The sequence below is a fragment of the Podarcis raffonei genome, chromosome 3 (assembly GCF_027172205.1).
Source record: "Podarcis raffonei isolate rPodRaf1 chromosome 3, rPodRaf1.pri, whole genome shotgun sequence".
NCBI classification, from domain to species: domain Eukaryota; kingdom Metazoa; phylum Chordata; class Lepidosauria; order Squamata; family Lacertidae; genus Podarcis; species Podarcis raffonei.
Window position 1 is genome coordinate 35,858,895 of NC_070604.1, and position 13,886 is coordinate 35,872,780.

General features: G+C 42.8%; 1 long non-coding RNA gene across 3 annotated transcripts in view; it reads left to right on the forward strand.

Moving 5' to 3' along the window:
* The window catches only part of LOC128410227 (uncharacterized), a 163,550-nt gene that overhangs the window by 38,805 nt on the left and 110,859 nt on the right, over positions 1-13,886 (forward strand). For all 3 annotated transcript variants that reach the window (XR_008329422.1, XR_008329421.1, XR_008329420.1), the window contains exons 2-3: positions 7,147-7,270; positions 8,110-8,256. This is a non-coding gene — a long non-coding RNA (uncharacterized LOC128410227). The remainder of the gene's footprint in view (positions 1-7,146; positions 7,271-8,109; positions 8,257-13,886) is intronic.

The following is a 13,886-nucleotide window of genomic DNA, read 5'->3' on the forward strand; positions in this document are numbered from 1 at the left end:
TTATGCAGCCACTTTATGTATATAAATGCATATAGCAGAGTGATGCATGCTTATATTGGTGAAAATGCATTATATGGGGGAAATGGCCTTGCAAAAATGTCTATATTAGGCAAAACTGAATACAAAATGTGTCTATTAGGAGAAATTCACACTAAAATGTGGATGATGTTTCATTAGGATATTTTTCACACACACACACACACACACATATATCCCCAAAAACTCACAAACCCAGATTCCCCCATTCCTAGCTGTAGCTGACCTGGGTGTTCAGGTTCTGGTTGCCTGGTCTTTTGCCTAGCAATTTTTCTGGTCAAAACTTCTCATAGCCTGAAAATTTCAAGTTTTATTCTCTCCCTTTAGAAAATAATATAGTTTTATTGTATGTGTCTCATTTTCTCATCCTCCCTCAATAAATGTCTGGGCTTTATGTACTTTGCCAAGATCCGGCCACCTTCCATTGGAAGTGTGTGTGAAATCTGCACATGAATGAAACATGGGCAAGAACCTTATTTATATTGTTATCCATGTGGAAGGTGAGCTTTGAGTCTTTGTTTGCTGTCTAAGCTATCAGTCATCAGTAAAACCAAGAGCGACCATGTGTTACTGGTCTTAGAGAAGGGAAATCTTTACCTACACTATGGTATTATGAGCTGCATAATCTAACTCTCTTCTTGGGCAATGTAATTACAACTGTGACATGTCATGGCATCCTCTTTGCACCCTCTACCCCCCCTTTTTAGTAAAAGAACCAACAAAATCACATGAAGACCAATGACCTATGGAATCTTTGTGGTGGTTTTGACACCTGTGGCAGCTGTCTCCTTTGCCTTCAGGAAGTCATATATATCAGAACAGTATAAATAGCTGTAGGGGGAGATGCAGCCCGAACTACAAAAGACTAGTTGAGCCAGGGAACAGAGCAGTTTCCAGAAATAGCTAATCCCTTGTCGCGAAAGTAATGTGCGAGGCAGAGGACATATACTTCATCTGGAGAAAGAGAGTGAGCCGTAAATGCAGAGATGAGTTGGAACAGCTCTATCTAGGACAAAAATTACCACAATCTGTAACAATGAAAACATGGACAAAATGGACAGGGTGTTATATATAATTTTGTAACAGAGCACAGTAGCAACTTGATCATGACCAATGCAGCTGACTTGTAGAGCACAAAGGAAGCACTAAGGATCGGGGGAGGGGGGGAATGGTGATAAGAATGTAAGATGTAAGAATGTAACAGTACCCATGTTTAAGTAAAACCAAGGGTTAAGGACAAAGGAGCCAGTCAGATTATCTGTCTACAGAGCAATGGTTAAATGCCTTGAGAGTGTTGAAAGAAAAGGGTTGTGTCATGAGCCCTGGAGCATTGTTGGGAATGTGCTTTGGTTTGCAGACATTGATGCAGGAGGTGGAAATGGAAGAATTGGAGGGAGTTACGGGAACCTAAGTTGGAGGAGCAGGGAATTCTCCCTTTCCACACTAACTTCAGCTGCTTTGGAAGGAGGAGAAGGGACAATGGCTCTCTTCTCCAATCTTCTGCAGAGTGGAGAGCCTCAGTGGAGGGTGGAGAGAGTTTTGTTCAGCCAATGGGGCCAGGGAGGCTGACTGGCAGTGGCAGGGAGGTAGGTAGCAATGACTGAACAGGAGGGTGTAGCCTTGTTGCCTAGAATGAGGGTCTACCTTTGTGGATAGAAAGGTGGATCACCCACCTGGTCAGAGGTTTGCAGCTGCAGTCTTGACATTCCCAAGAGAGTATTGCAAATGAGCACGCCACACTTCATATTTAAAAGCTGGTGGGAGAGGTGGGGAAACTTGTTGGGACGTCTTCATGGCTTCCATCTAGTTCTCAACTTCTTGCCCTGCTCTTGAACTCCTGAACATTGAGTCTGCTGCCATGACTATACTATTACTTGCCCAAATAAAGATCACTTCCTTACTTACAAGTAGGAGCCTCTGTCTGCATGTGTTGGGTGGGAGACAGGACAGGTTGCTCTTCTCCGCCTGCAGTAATGGCTACCAGAGACTTTTGACCTCTTTGATATTTTTTTCCCTGATAGAAGACGACAGCTGTAAACTGAACAGTTAAAAAACAATCACAATGTTAAAGCACGGCTAGACTGACATCCTTCATTGTAGGGCAAAGAGAGTAAGACGGCAGTAAATGCTGGGATTTTAAAAATCGTGTACGGCAGCCAGTTGGCTTTCCTTCCTGTGACCTGCCAGTCATTGCACGGAACTGGCTGGGGATTTGGAGCATTTGGCAACAAATGAATGGGGAAATTGGCTGGATTCCTTCCTCAAAAAGTGACAGCTGTTTTCAAGCAGCCCCACAGGCTAGACATGCCACTAAATCTGGAACTCCACCACGATTTTCCATATCATAGGCAATTAGCAGTTTATTAAAATATCACTGACCACCCCCATTTGAACTTTCTGGAGGTTCCCATAGCTTCTTCTGAGACTACTTATTTCCCTGACAGCATATGTACCTGATCATGCATTTGTATTCCATATACTTGTTGCTTTGCCATCAGTGCACATCGCGCCTTACGTTGTAACCAAATTCATTTTGTGTGTGTGTGTGAATTGCTATTCACAACTCTTCCAAATGTGTGTGCCTTCATTTCTTCACATACTGTTTATGACCATCTCACCTTTCTGCCATGCATTTTTGCCACTGGAGCAGAGGCAACCCGAGACCTTCTAGTGATACCTTTTGGCCCCTGGGTGCCAAGGCACCAGACCAGCCACTAGTGAACAAAATCACAAGGAGGAGCATCAGCCTTGATGATGCAACGTAACCCATGAATGATGGTCATTACTGAAGCAGTGTGAACGAGCAGCTGGGGTTGGTCCAGGAGAGCATGCTCTTAAACTCCATTTGTTACTAAGCCAGAACACAGGAAATCTCACAGAAGCTGCTACACCTTCCCAGACTATTTCAACATATGGGCATGTTCTGGCTATGTGTACATACACACAGACTCAATGGAAACATACCCAGAACCATCAGCAGCTGGAAAATGTTAAAACCCAGAGTCTCCAGTGAGCACTGTTGATTATAAGATCATGAACCACAGAATTATAAAGGAGGGGCGTGTCGTGGTGCATAAGACAATCTGCTATGATAGCTGAAGGTTGTTTGTCTGAGTGACAACAATGAGCATTGCTTCAAAAAGACATCCTCAACATACCATATGATATACAGTGGTACCTCGCAAGACGAATGCCTCGTAAGACGAAAAACTCGCAAGACGAAAGAGTTTTTCGTTTTTTGAGTTGCTTCGCAAGACGAATTTCCCTATGGGCTTGCTTCGCAAGACGAAAATGTCTTGCGAGTTTGTTTCCTTTTTCTTAAAACCGTTAATACCCAGGGAATCCGTGCTTCGCAAGACGAAAAATTCGCAAGACGAAAAAACTCGCAGAACGAATTAATTTCGTCTTGCGAGGTACCACTGTACTAGCAAATCCCTCAACACCTTTCCATGACAGCAGCATAGGAAACTAACTTCTACTATTTGTCGGTTTTGACAGTGGTTCTCTAAGGTCTTAGACAGAGTTTTCACATCACCTATTATCTGATCCTTTTAACTGGAGATGCTGCAAGGGATTAAACATGGAACCTTCTGCATGAATGTATATACTGAGCCGTGGGTCTTCCATGATCTGCTTCAGCATAAATACTAATGCAAATGTTACTAGGCAATGAGTTCTTTGTTGCCAAACTAGACTGGCCTTATGCCCCCAAAAGATGGGGGGAATATTCCTAAGCTGTTTTTCCACTAAGAAATAGATCAAGATGCAAGTTGGTTGATAGGCATCTCTTTGAATTAGCTTAATGGTATGAACAGTAGTTGTTTGCTAGTTAGAGCCAGTGGTTGCAACAATGCAAATATATGTGGGAAGAAGGAAGTGACTGGTTTGCAAGATGTTGTGCTCACAAAAACAGTCAACTTTGTATTGGACAACCTTGCTGTGATCCCCGCCCCCCTGTATGGTTCCTAGTGGAAACAAAAGAGTGGGACTTTCTCCCAGGTGAAACATTGCAGGTTTCCCCAAACATATACTGTTATTTCCCTCACCCTCTGAACTTTCTGATGGGAGCCTTCATGCCTGAAATGGTGAATTGCTTCAACTATCCAACTTCTGAACTGAAAACATTATGTAGAAAGGTTCTGTGTGTCTGTTTCTGGAATTCTATTAATCCCCCATTTTATGTTATTTTGTCATGTTAGGTGAAAAGGGGTTTGTGGTTGTGTGTGTCTTGTGGGAAGACAGAGGACAACATGTTTGTAGACACAGACTTAGCAGCCTGACTTCAAATCCCACTTAGCTTTAGACTTCCTGATAGGCCTTGGGCAAATTACTCTCCCAGGCTCAGTTCCACATGTGTTCAATTGAAACTTCAAGCATATTGCTTTGAGGGTACATTGGAGAGGCGTGTAAAGGACCTTGCGTCTCATATACCACGAATAACAGTTGAGTAACTTTGTGCCCATTGCCTTTGATTCTGACTGATCTTTAACTTTGGTTCTCTCCTGCCTGTTCTTTTGAACATTCACTTCCTCCCTTAGGTAGTCGCTGCAAAATATTTGTGGGAAGCCTTTTACACAGCACCACATAACTCAGCTTGAGTGCCCTGGCTATACACAAACCATCTGCAAAAACAGACTGTAAAATGTACACCGAAAATAATGACCCAAGCAAGCAAAGAGACACTACACTCATAAATAAAAGACGGATTCAGACACCCTCCAAAGATATATTGCAGGGTTTCCTGGTGAACTGAACATCTGCAGGTGTCTCTTGGATTAACTGCCATTCTTTTCAACATGGCATGGTTAGTGACTGCTGTTTATTCTGTTGGCCAGGTATATGGCACAGGCATCCAGCTGAAAAGAAAGATTGTTTTCTTTCTTTCTTTTTACTGTTTGCATCAGGGAGGTGAATGATCAGGCAGTATTTCTGCCTGAGGTGTTGGCACTTCTGTTACACCATAACACAAACACCATAGAAATGGAGCCTATGAAAGGGTCTTGCAACAAGAGTTATCTTTGCTGATCCTTCCTGTGTTGGGTGGATTGCTGGTTAACAGCCCAGGGTGGAGAGTTAATGCTTCATCACTAATTGTTTGGCTACTACTGGCTGGGGATCCCTCTTTGCTTTTGAATTAGATACCCCTGACAGCTTAGGGAAGGTGAAGTCATGGAGAAGAGAGACTTTAGAAGAAAGCTGGAGTTAGAGGGAAGCAAGGGGTGCAGCCTAGAGAATTGCATCTTGGGACCTGCCTTGTCAGAGTGCCTGTTTGGTTATAGCAGAGTTGGGGAACCTCAGGCTCCTGGGAGTTGAATGCAGCCCCCAGGTCTCTTCCTAAGTCAGTGGTGGCCAAACTTGGCCCTCCAGCTGTTTTGGGACTACAGTTCCCATCATCCCTGACCAGTGGTCCTGTTAGCTAGGGATAATGGGAGTTGTAGTCCAAGAACAGCTTGGAGGGCCAAATTTGGCTGCCACTGTGATTATCTCCTCTTCAGGCCACACCCTGTCCTGTAGGATAATACCTATTGCTCATTAGGATAAAGACTGGGCATTGGGGATGTAGGAACATTTGACCTTCTTATAGATGGAATGTGGTCTACTGTACAGAGGTCCACCCATTGTTCCCTTGCTCCACCCATCGCTTGTTCCATCCGTTATTATTTTTTTGACTCTGGTCCCATTCATTTTGCCTTTGTCTCTAGCTGGTATGGAGCCCATATAGAATGGGGGGGGAGAGATTCCCCCACCCTCGCTTACAGTATTGCACAGTTGCATTAAGTCTCTAGTGCCCCCAAAGCTGGCAGTGCTGCTGTCCCCAGAACCCAAGACAGTGGGGAGTAGGGTATCCAAGTTTTTAAAAAATGGACAAGGGCTTCTGCATCCTTGATAGTAGAAGAGGGCAGCACTCCTGTACCTTTAATAGTTAGAAAAAGACGGGATTTCAGTAGGTATGGCTTGTTATGAAGGTGGTGGTGGGGATTCCCCCCCCCCAGCACCTGAGATGCCTTGGGCCACCCCTGCAACTGCTTGCCACAAATACCCCGCTTCAGTGCTAAAACAACACAGGAAGCGCCTATGTCCTACATGAGCCCTTTGACTGAAATTGTAGAACTTTTGCCCTCTTTTATGTAGAACGGTGTGCTCCTCAGAACTACTTCTTTTTATTTGTTTGACCTTCCTAATGAGAACAAGTTGATACAGCTATGGTTAATGAGCCAATTATTCTTTTTCTTCAGAATAGCATCCATGAAAGCATTCCACCACCACCCCTCAAGTTTACGGTGGGAATCAATTAAAACCTATCCTATTATTTATATTTTATTACTGTTTGCATTTGGTAAGCTTTCCTCAATGAGATAATTAATTGGTCAAGAATAAAACTGCCCCTGAAGCCCATAGAGATTCCTGAACAGGCAATTCCAGCTTTGCAGTTAATTTCACAAACTTAATTTCCTGAGGATGACTAGACCTGGCTTGTTGCTCTCGTTGCAACAGAAGGGAGCAAAATCTCGTGAAATTACATTCTGCAGTGGATTCAAAGTTAAACCTAAGATAACCAATGACTCCGAGCTATTATCTCCAGTACCGGAGGCAGCAGCTCAGGGTGGGACATCTCCTTTGCACGCAGAAGGTCCTATCTTTGGTCCATGGGATCTCCAGGAGGACTAAGAGAGGCTCCTGTCTTGCCTTTTGAATATCTATTTGCCAAACAACTATTAAAGGCACGGGAGCACAATTCATGACCAAGGGTCGTAATGCTAACGGTATCTGGCAATAGCATTGGGGAGTTTTAAAATAAATACTGTATTAGAATAAAAATAGGTGAAGCTTGTTCTTTTATCAAAATATGTTCTATGTTGCCACCAGGGTTTTTTGTGTTTATATTTTTTACAAATGTGAAGGCGTTTTAGTTACCCTGTAGAATATTTCAAAAGGCCACTTAAAGCCAAACTCAGTGTTACACTGTGAGTGGACCTGATGTTAACAACATTGCAATAGTGTATGTGTTTAATGATGAAAGCTGGAAGTTTGAGAGGAGAAACAATAGCAAGTTGGGGCATGCAGGTGTGTTGTTTAACCCTTTCTTCTCTGACCACCTCCCCCTTTCAGAATCATGCTTTCACCTGCTTTCCAGTCCTTGAAAAACAAGTGGTACAAATTAAAAGCAACCAACAGAAATGGAACAGAGTCCACAGAGGCACTCATTGGCCATAGGAAGTTTCTTCTGGACAAGGTAGGATGCTGCATCTTCTTTGGAAAGCCCCAGAGACAAGGACTGCTCCAACTCACAACATCAGCAAGGTGGAGCAATTCCTCATTGGCACAGGTGTTTCCAATTCAGATGCTGAGAGCATGTGGAGCAGTGATCACAGTGCAGAAGTTTCAGGCTACATCCACACAATGTATTCAAAGCACTATTATAATAGCACTTTAACAATTATGGCATCCTCCCAAAAAAACCAGGAACCCTATTTTGTTAAGGGTGTTGAGAGTTGTTAAGAGACCCCCTATTCCCCTCACATACTTACAATTAGCAGAGGGGGTTTAACAATCAATCCCTCTTCCTAGGGAACTCTGTGAATTGTAGCTCTGTGTCTCAACAACTCCCAGCACCCTTAACAAGCTACACTTCCCAGGATTCTTTGGGGTATGAGTATGTGTAAAATTTATGGTGCAGGTGTGGCCTAAGCAGTGGTTGGGCTTGTATGGGGAGAAGCTGAACTGAGCTGCTAATGTACACTGACCTACTCCATGTGGTGCAAGGACTTTTGAATGGACTGTGAGTGCTCTGCTGATTTCATTGCCTCAAGTAGCCCCCATTCTTCCTCTGGCCACCTCTGTGCTATAAGGTAGGTGGATGAATAGTCCTTAGTCGGCCTCTAGTGGGCCTCATAATAAGGCTTCTCTAATAGGGCAAGTAAAGAGGTGTGGTTGCTTCTGGCAGCAGGTTTTTGAGAGTGAGCAGCAATTGTAAATTAAAAAAGAAAAGAGTGAGCAGCAACAGCAGCAAGATGTTGGAATACAGAGCTATGTGTGTCACATTGCATGCCTGAAGTAGCCTGTTGTCCCCAGGTGTGGTAGTGGATGCTGTTTCCCCGTCCGCCCTCTGGTGTCGAAGCAAGATTCAGTCAGCTTCTATGCGTGGAATGGGAGATGCCACCTTGTCCCTTACCTCAGACTGCAAAATGTCGTGGGTTGGCTCTGGACTCGGGCTTTGGGGTAAGTAGTTGATATGAAACTTTAGGCAGCTACACTTACTGCACCTTCCTGCTGTGTTCCTAGTTTATAAGTGCATAAAAGAAAGCCCTCAGGCACCTTGTGAATCTAAGTTTCATTTTAGGTTTGTTTTGGGTTTGCTGTTTGACATTGTGAGGTACAGAGTAATCTGTGTTTGCATGTAAAAGCACTCCACGTTGCTTGATGCTGGAGACCTTTGGAGCTCTTGCTTTTCTCCAAGTTCCCTAAAAATGCACGAAAATGGGTTTTAATTTTTTTAAGGATTGCTATGCCAGATGTAGTGCTTTTGTAGCCAGCCTAACAGCTTGGATGGAAGTGCATTATCTTCCACCGCCAAACGCAAGAGGCAAACATTGTGGAGCAATTTTCAGTCTCTTCTGGAAGTGATGTGAAGGCAATCCTTTTAGGGTTTTATTCCCCAGTGCTTGCAATGAACAATTGAAGCTGCACTATTACTTGAATCCTCTGTGAAATTGGAGAAGCAAATTAGCTGTGAAAAATGCAAGAATTTCCGAAATACGGGGGACTAATGTGACAACTGAGTATTATGGCATAATTGAATTAGTTCTGTGGTACGGATTTTAAATAAGGGTAACAGAATAGAGCAGGGCTTTTGTTCCCAAATGAAAGAATGGATTTAACATTCTGGGGCTCAAGAGCCGCAGTTCAGAGTAAGAGAAAGTAAGTGTTAGAGGGCTTTTTGCCACCTAAGTGTGAATATTTGTCAAAGCTAAAGGCTTGCAGTAAAATACTCTGGTATAAACTAGAGAAGTCTTTTGAGGTGGCTCTAATTTATTTATGGATGCACCATACAGGCTGTTTATTATCAGCTCTGTTTCCCCAAATGCTTGTTGTTTTTAATGAATGCAAACGAGAGCCATGATTACACAGTCTCCTTTTTGACTCCCGTAGTCCTAGCCCCAAACTGTGTATTTGTTGGATGTAATGTGTGAACAGCTCTCTTTTCCCATCATGCCCATTAGGGATGGGAAGGTCAACCTATTTCTGTTCTCTGGGTCAGTTCTTTGTGTGCTCAGTGATCCTAGTTTCTCCATTTTAAACATGCGCGCACACACACAAAATTTGCATATAAATTGAACCAATTTTGTGTTACCCCCCCAAAAAAAACACCATCCAACTGTATTCCTAATTTTGATCAGGATACAGAACAGGAGATGGCAAATTTTCTATGTGCATGGTTCCTCCTCTTGTTTCCTTTCTTTAATGGAGGAACGTTCAGTTATGTGACGTTGGTAGTCTTTAGTGATGCAGTTGAGAAACAAGTTTATGCCGTCGTCTTCTCTTTGTGAGAGCTATGCCTAACAGTGCAATTCTAAAAAAAATAATCTGGGAGGTTTTTAGCTCCCCTCTGCCCACTTTGCAAAAAAAAAAACCCCTAAAATGAAACTTCTTTTATGACAAAGAATTTATGACACTATATGTGCCTATCAGACAAAATGAGTTATCAAAGGAAGTATGCCAAGCATGAAATCCATATCCCACTATTCTGTGATTTGCTGTAGACACAGTGGTTCAGCTCTCCTGACCACAGAGGCTACCTCCTTCACTTCAGTGAAGATTGTGCTTTCCTTTGTAATCACAGAATGAATCCTCCCATTTACTGAGGCGAATGGGATATCTAAAGGATTTAGGGAAGTGTACATGGGAGTCTCTGGATGGCTGTATCTTTTTCCTACCCCCCTCTTTCCATATTTGTATGGCTGAGAAGTTCCTGGATTACTCCTATTGTTTGAGATTGTCCAGCTGAGCCAACTTCAGTCCTTTTCTAAATAGCTCAGGCTGCAGCAGTCTTAACTATACTATTTACTCAGAAGTAAATCCTATTGAATTAAGTGGAGCTTACTCCCAGGTAACTGGAGTTAGGTCTGCAGTTTTAGTGTGACTCATGTGGTGCAGTTATACTACCCGCCAATCTGTGATTTTAAGATTACCTAGCACTCCATCATGGATAAACAAAGAAGTCACATCAAGGTTTCTGATTAAGCCTGCCTAGTAGGAAGATGGGGAAATCTAGTGGCAATTTCCATCCAAGACAACCATCTTCCTCTGCCCCAGGAGGCACCTACCATCTCCCTAGCACCCCCATGGCTCTAACTGACAAGAAACAGTCAAATTCTAACTTGGGTCCCAAACTCTTAAAAATGGGCTGTAGCCATGCAGTTCTTTGTCCCTTATGAACCTCTCAACCTGCAACTGATACCTGAACCAGAGGTGACCTTGGAGAGTACGTTTGCTTGGATTAAGTGTAGGGTTAGGGTTTGTCCAACCAATATTCTGCTAATGTTTTATTTCAGTTTTGAGCTGCATACTTACTATTCCCTCATATTTTGCCTACATATATGAGTATATATGTATATATATTTGAATGAACCACTTAATTGGATTTCTGGGCTGTCCAGGTTGTCAAAGGGCCTGGGAAAAGGACAGGGTGAAGCTGCCAAGCTGGAGACTTGGTATTCATCCAGATCTTCCCCTACTCCCAAGGAGACCACCATAAGGCAGTGGGAATCCTGCACCCTTGTCTCTAGGTGACACAGAAGTGGGTGGTGGCAGCAGAGATAAAGAACTAGGACAGGTTCCCCAAAGATATTAACCTGCTCCGTTGTCGTTTTCTGTAATGATAAAACTACCAAGGTTTGTCCTGTCCTAAATATTGTAAATCCCTGGTTCATTTATTGTTACTACCATGACTATCACATTTTGCCGTTGAAACTTTCAGTCCAGTTCCTGTATTTTTTCCCTTTCTTCCCTTGAGTGAAGAACTGCACATTTTACAAACGTGACTTATCGCTCCTTTTGGACTCCTTCGTTCAAAACAAGAATAATGTTTTCCTGCTGTGCAACTGTTCAAGCATAAGGGTACTTAGCTCAACAGGGAGCCATTTGCAGCTCAAGAACCTTCCACACAGAGCTGTTTCAGATGTACTGCTGTTGTGCAGGAACAGGATGTGAACATTCCATGTGCTTCCTGTTCCACCACAATGTTGTTGCATGTCTCAAGGCCTGCAGCAGATGCTGAAGGTGCTTTCATGTTCGGGAGATGCAAATGCTATATTTCAGACATGACGTTCTGGAACGGGAAGCATGAGCATCTTGATATCAGTCACAGTTAAGCTTCTATTTTTAAAATTTCATGACTAGAAAAGCCATTAAGTACCTATCTTTGTTCTTAGTGCAGTTTCCAGATCTGAAATAGAAAGTCTTCCAGATTGGATCCAATTTGAATTCAAATAAAGAGCCACATTAAGGATGCTGATGTTAGAATAATATTTTTTTAAATGATACCCATCTTCATAATTTCATCACATCTCTGACTGCAACCCTTCCAACAGCTTGGGGACTTTGTACCTATTATTGGCGTTAATCTCACTGAGTACCAACTAATGGACTATTTTTGAAATCTGTTTATTTATTTTTGACTATTTAAAATGTATTTTTTTTCTGATATACCAGCATTTTTACCTTCCAGGTGCTACCTCATTGAGCGGTTGGAATTTCTTCCCCTGCATCCTGATTTCTTCCCAAACCACCCTGCAACTGACAATCTTTTCCATGTTATCTTTTGTTAATGTATAGTATGCCTTTGAATCAGACTCATCTACCACACCCAAAACCTCCAGAGGTGTGAGAACCCTAACAGTTTCCTCAAATATTTCTTTGTTAGAAATAAAATAGATAGGATGGATATTAAACCATTTGACTTGAATGTTGGCTAGTAAGTCTCCCAGTTGTTCTTTTCATAAGTGGATATAAAAGTCCCTAAACTGGTATAGTTACTCACCTCCCTTACCAGTCCTTTATTCATCTGCACTGTTGAAGGAGGGATAATTTAATATAGGCATCAAGGGGAACCTACTTGGGATTCATTTAGATTGTCATGCTTTGTGCCTTATCTTCTGTTGTTTATGTATGAACACACCACAAGATTAAATGTTAATTGTAAATTGTGTGTTTTCTTGATGAGGTCTGGGAGCCCGCTCAGAGTACAAACTAAGCTTCATTAGCCAGGCCACACCTCCGCTGGCCTCCTGGGTCACAGCTATTTCTCTTAAAGGGGGCTTGTGTACAGTATTTAGTTGATAATGTATACATTACGCTTTCCATACCGTAAATGTGCACTTTGTGAATGCAACACAAACTATTGCAGACGTATGAGAGCTTGTTGGAAGGCTGCACCAGCAGAGGGACGTCCTTTGATTCTGACAGTTCCATCTCCACCCAAAGTTGGTCTTGCCACTGAATTTATTGGTGCAACTGGACCCTGTCAAGTAGACCCCTCTTGGACCAGATTTGTACACTGCTTGCAGGCAAATACCGTATTTTTTGCTCTATAAGACTCACTTTTTCCCTCCTAAAAAGTAAGGGGAAATGTGTGTGCATCTTATGGAGCGAATGCAGGCTACGCAGCTATCCCAGAAGCCAGAACAACAAGAGGGATTGCTGCTTTCGCTGCGCAGCGATCCCTCTTGTTGTTCTGACTTCTGAAATTAAGAATATTTTTTTTTCTTGTTTTCCTCCTCCAAAAACTAGGTGTGTCTTAAGGTCTGGTGCGTCTTATAGAGCGAAAAATACGGTAAGTATTTACTACCACTCAAGCAGCAAAATTTGTTCTGCCAAACAACCTACAGGGGTGCGTGAGAGGTGCTTTCCCCCTCCCATATTTTTAACACTTAACATAGCTTACTGTGGAAGGGCAATGCAGGATTTATATCTGAAGGAGAGGAAGCATCATTTTTTGCCTGTTTCTCCTTGTATGCCTGTTTGTTGAGTATGTTAAATTGATGGTTTGCAGTATTTAAATTGTGGTGGCCCGTGGCTTTAAACAATAAAGTTTTATTCTGTTCTAACTGGTGCAACAGAAAAGCTTCATAATATATTTTCCATTTTGGAATTCCTTATTCGCATTGTATAATAAATCACATCCAAGTCTTTTATTCTCATATTCTGGGGAGAAAAGTTATTAATGGAAGGCCTGCCATTTCCCAAGCAGTTTTCCTGGAATTAAAACGTGAAGCACCTGAAACATAAACAATAGTCAGGGGAGGATTGACAATGTTTTTTGTTGCTGTTCTGTCTAACTGGGAGAACTTTAAGCTCCTTTGGCTTTTACTTACTTTCCTAACGCTTTTGGCCACTGGGCATAGGCTTACAGCAGGTGTGGCCGATGGAGAACTTTGGGCTCTCAAATTTCCTTGACTCCCTGTGTAAAACACTAAAATCTCTCCCCCACCGGCCTCTCACGCTCTGTTCAACAGCATTATTGTGGTGCCCTCTGCAGTGTAGTTCCCAGCGCAACTGCACTGGTTGTGCCATCCCGAAACTGCCTCTGATGTGGCTAACCTTTTTTTTACCTGAGTGCAGCATTATGAATTGGTTCCTTCTCCAAGGGCCAAATGCCCCTGTTCTGTGCCACATCCAACTAGAAGCATCACGGAGTGCTTGGCAGGGGGTGTGAGGATGGCTTTGCTGCTGTTCTTTCTTTCTTTGCCAGTTTGGAATATGTACTCTTTTTTGCATTGTTGTTTCTCATTCTGTGTGTTTCCTTAGCAGGGTTAGGGTGTGCACGGTGCAGGGGTGCTATTGGGGAGGGG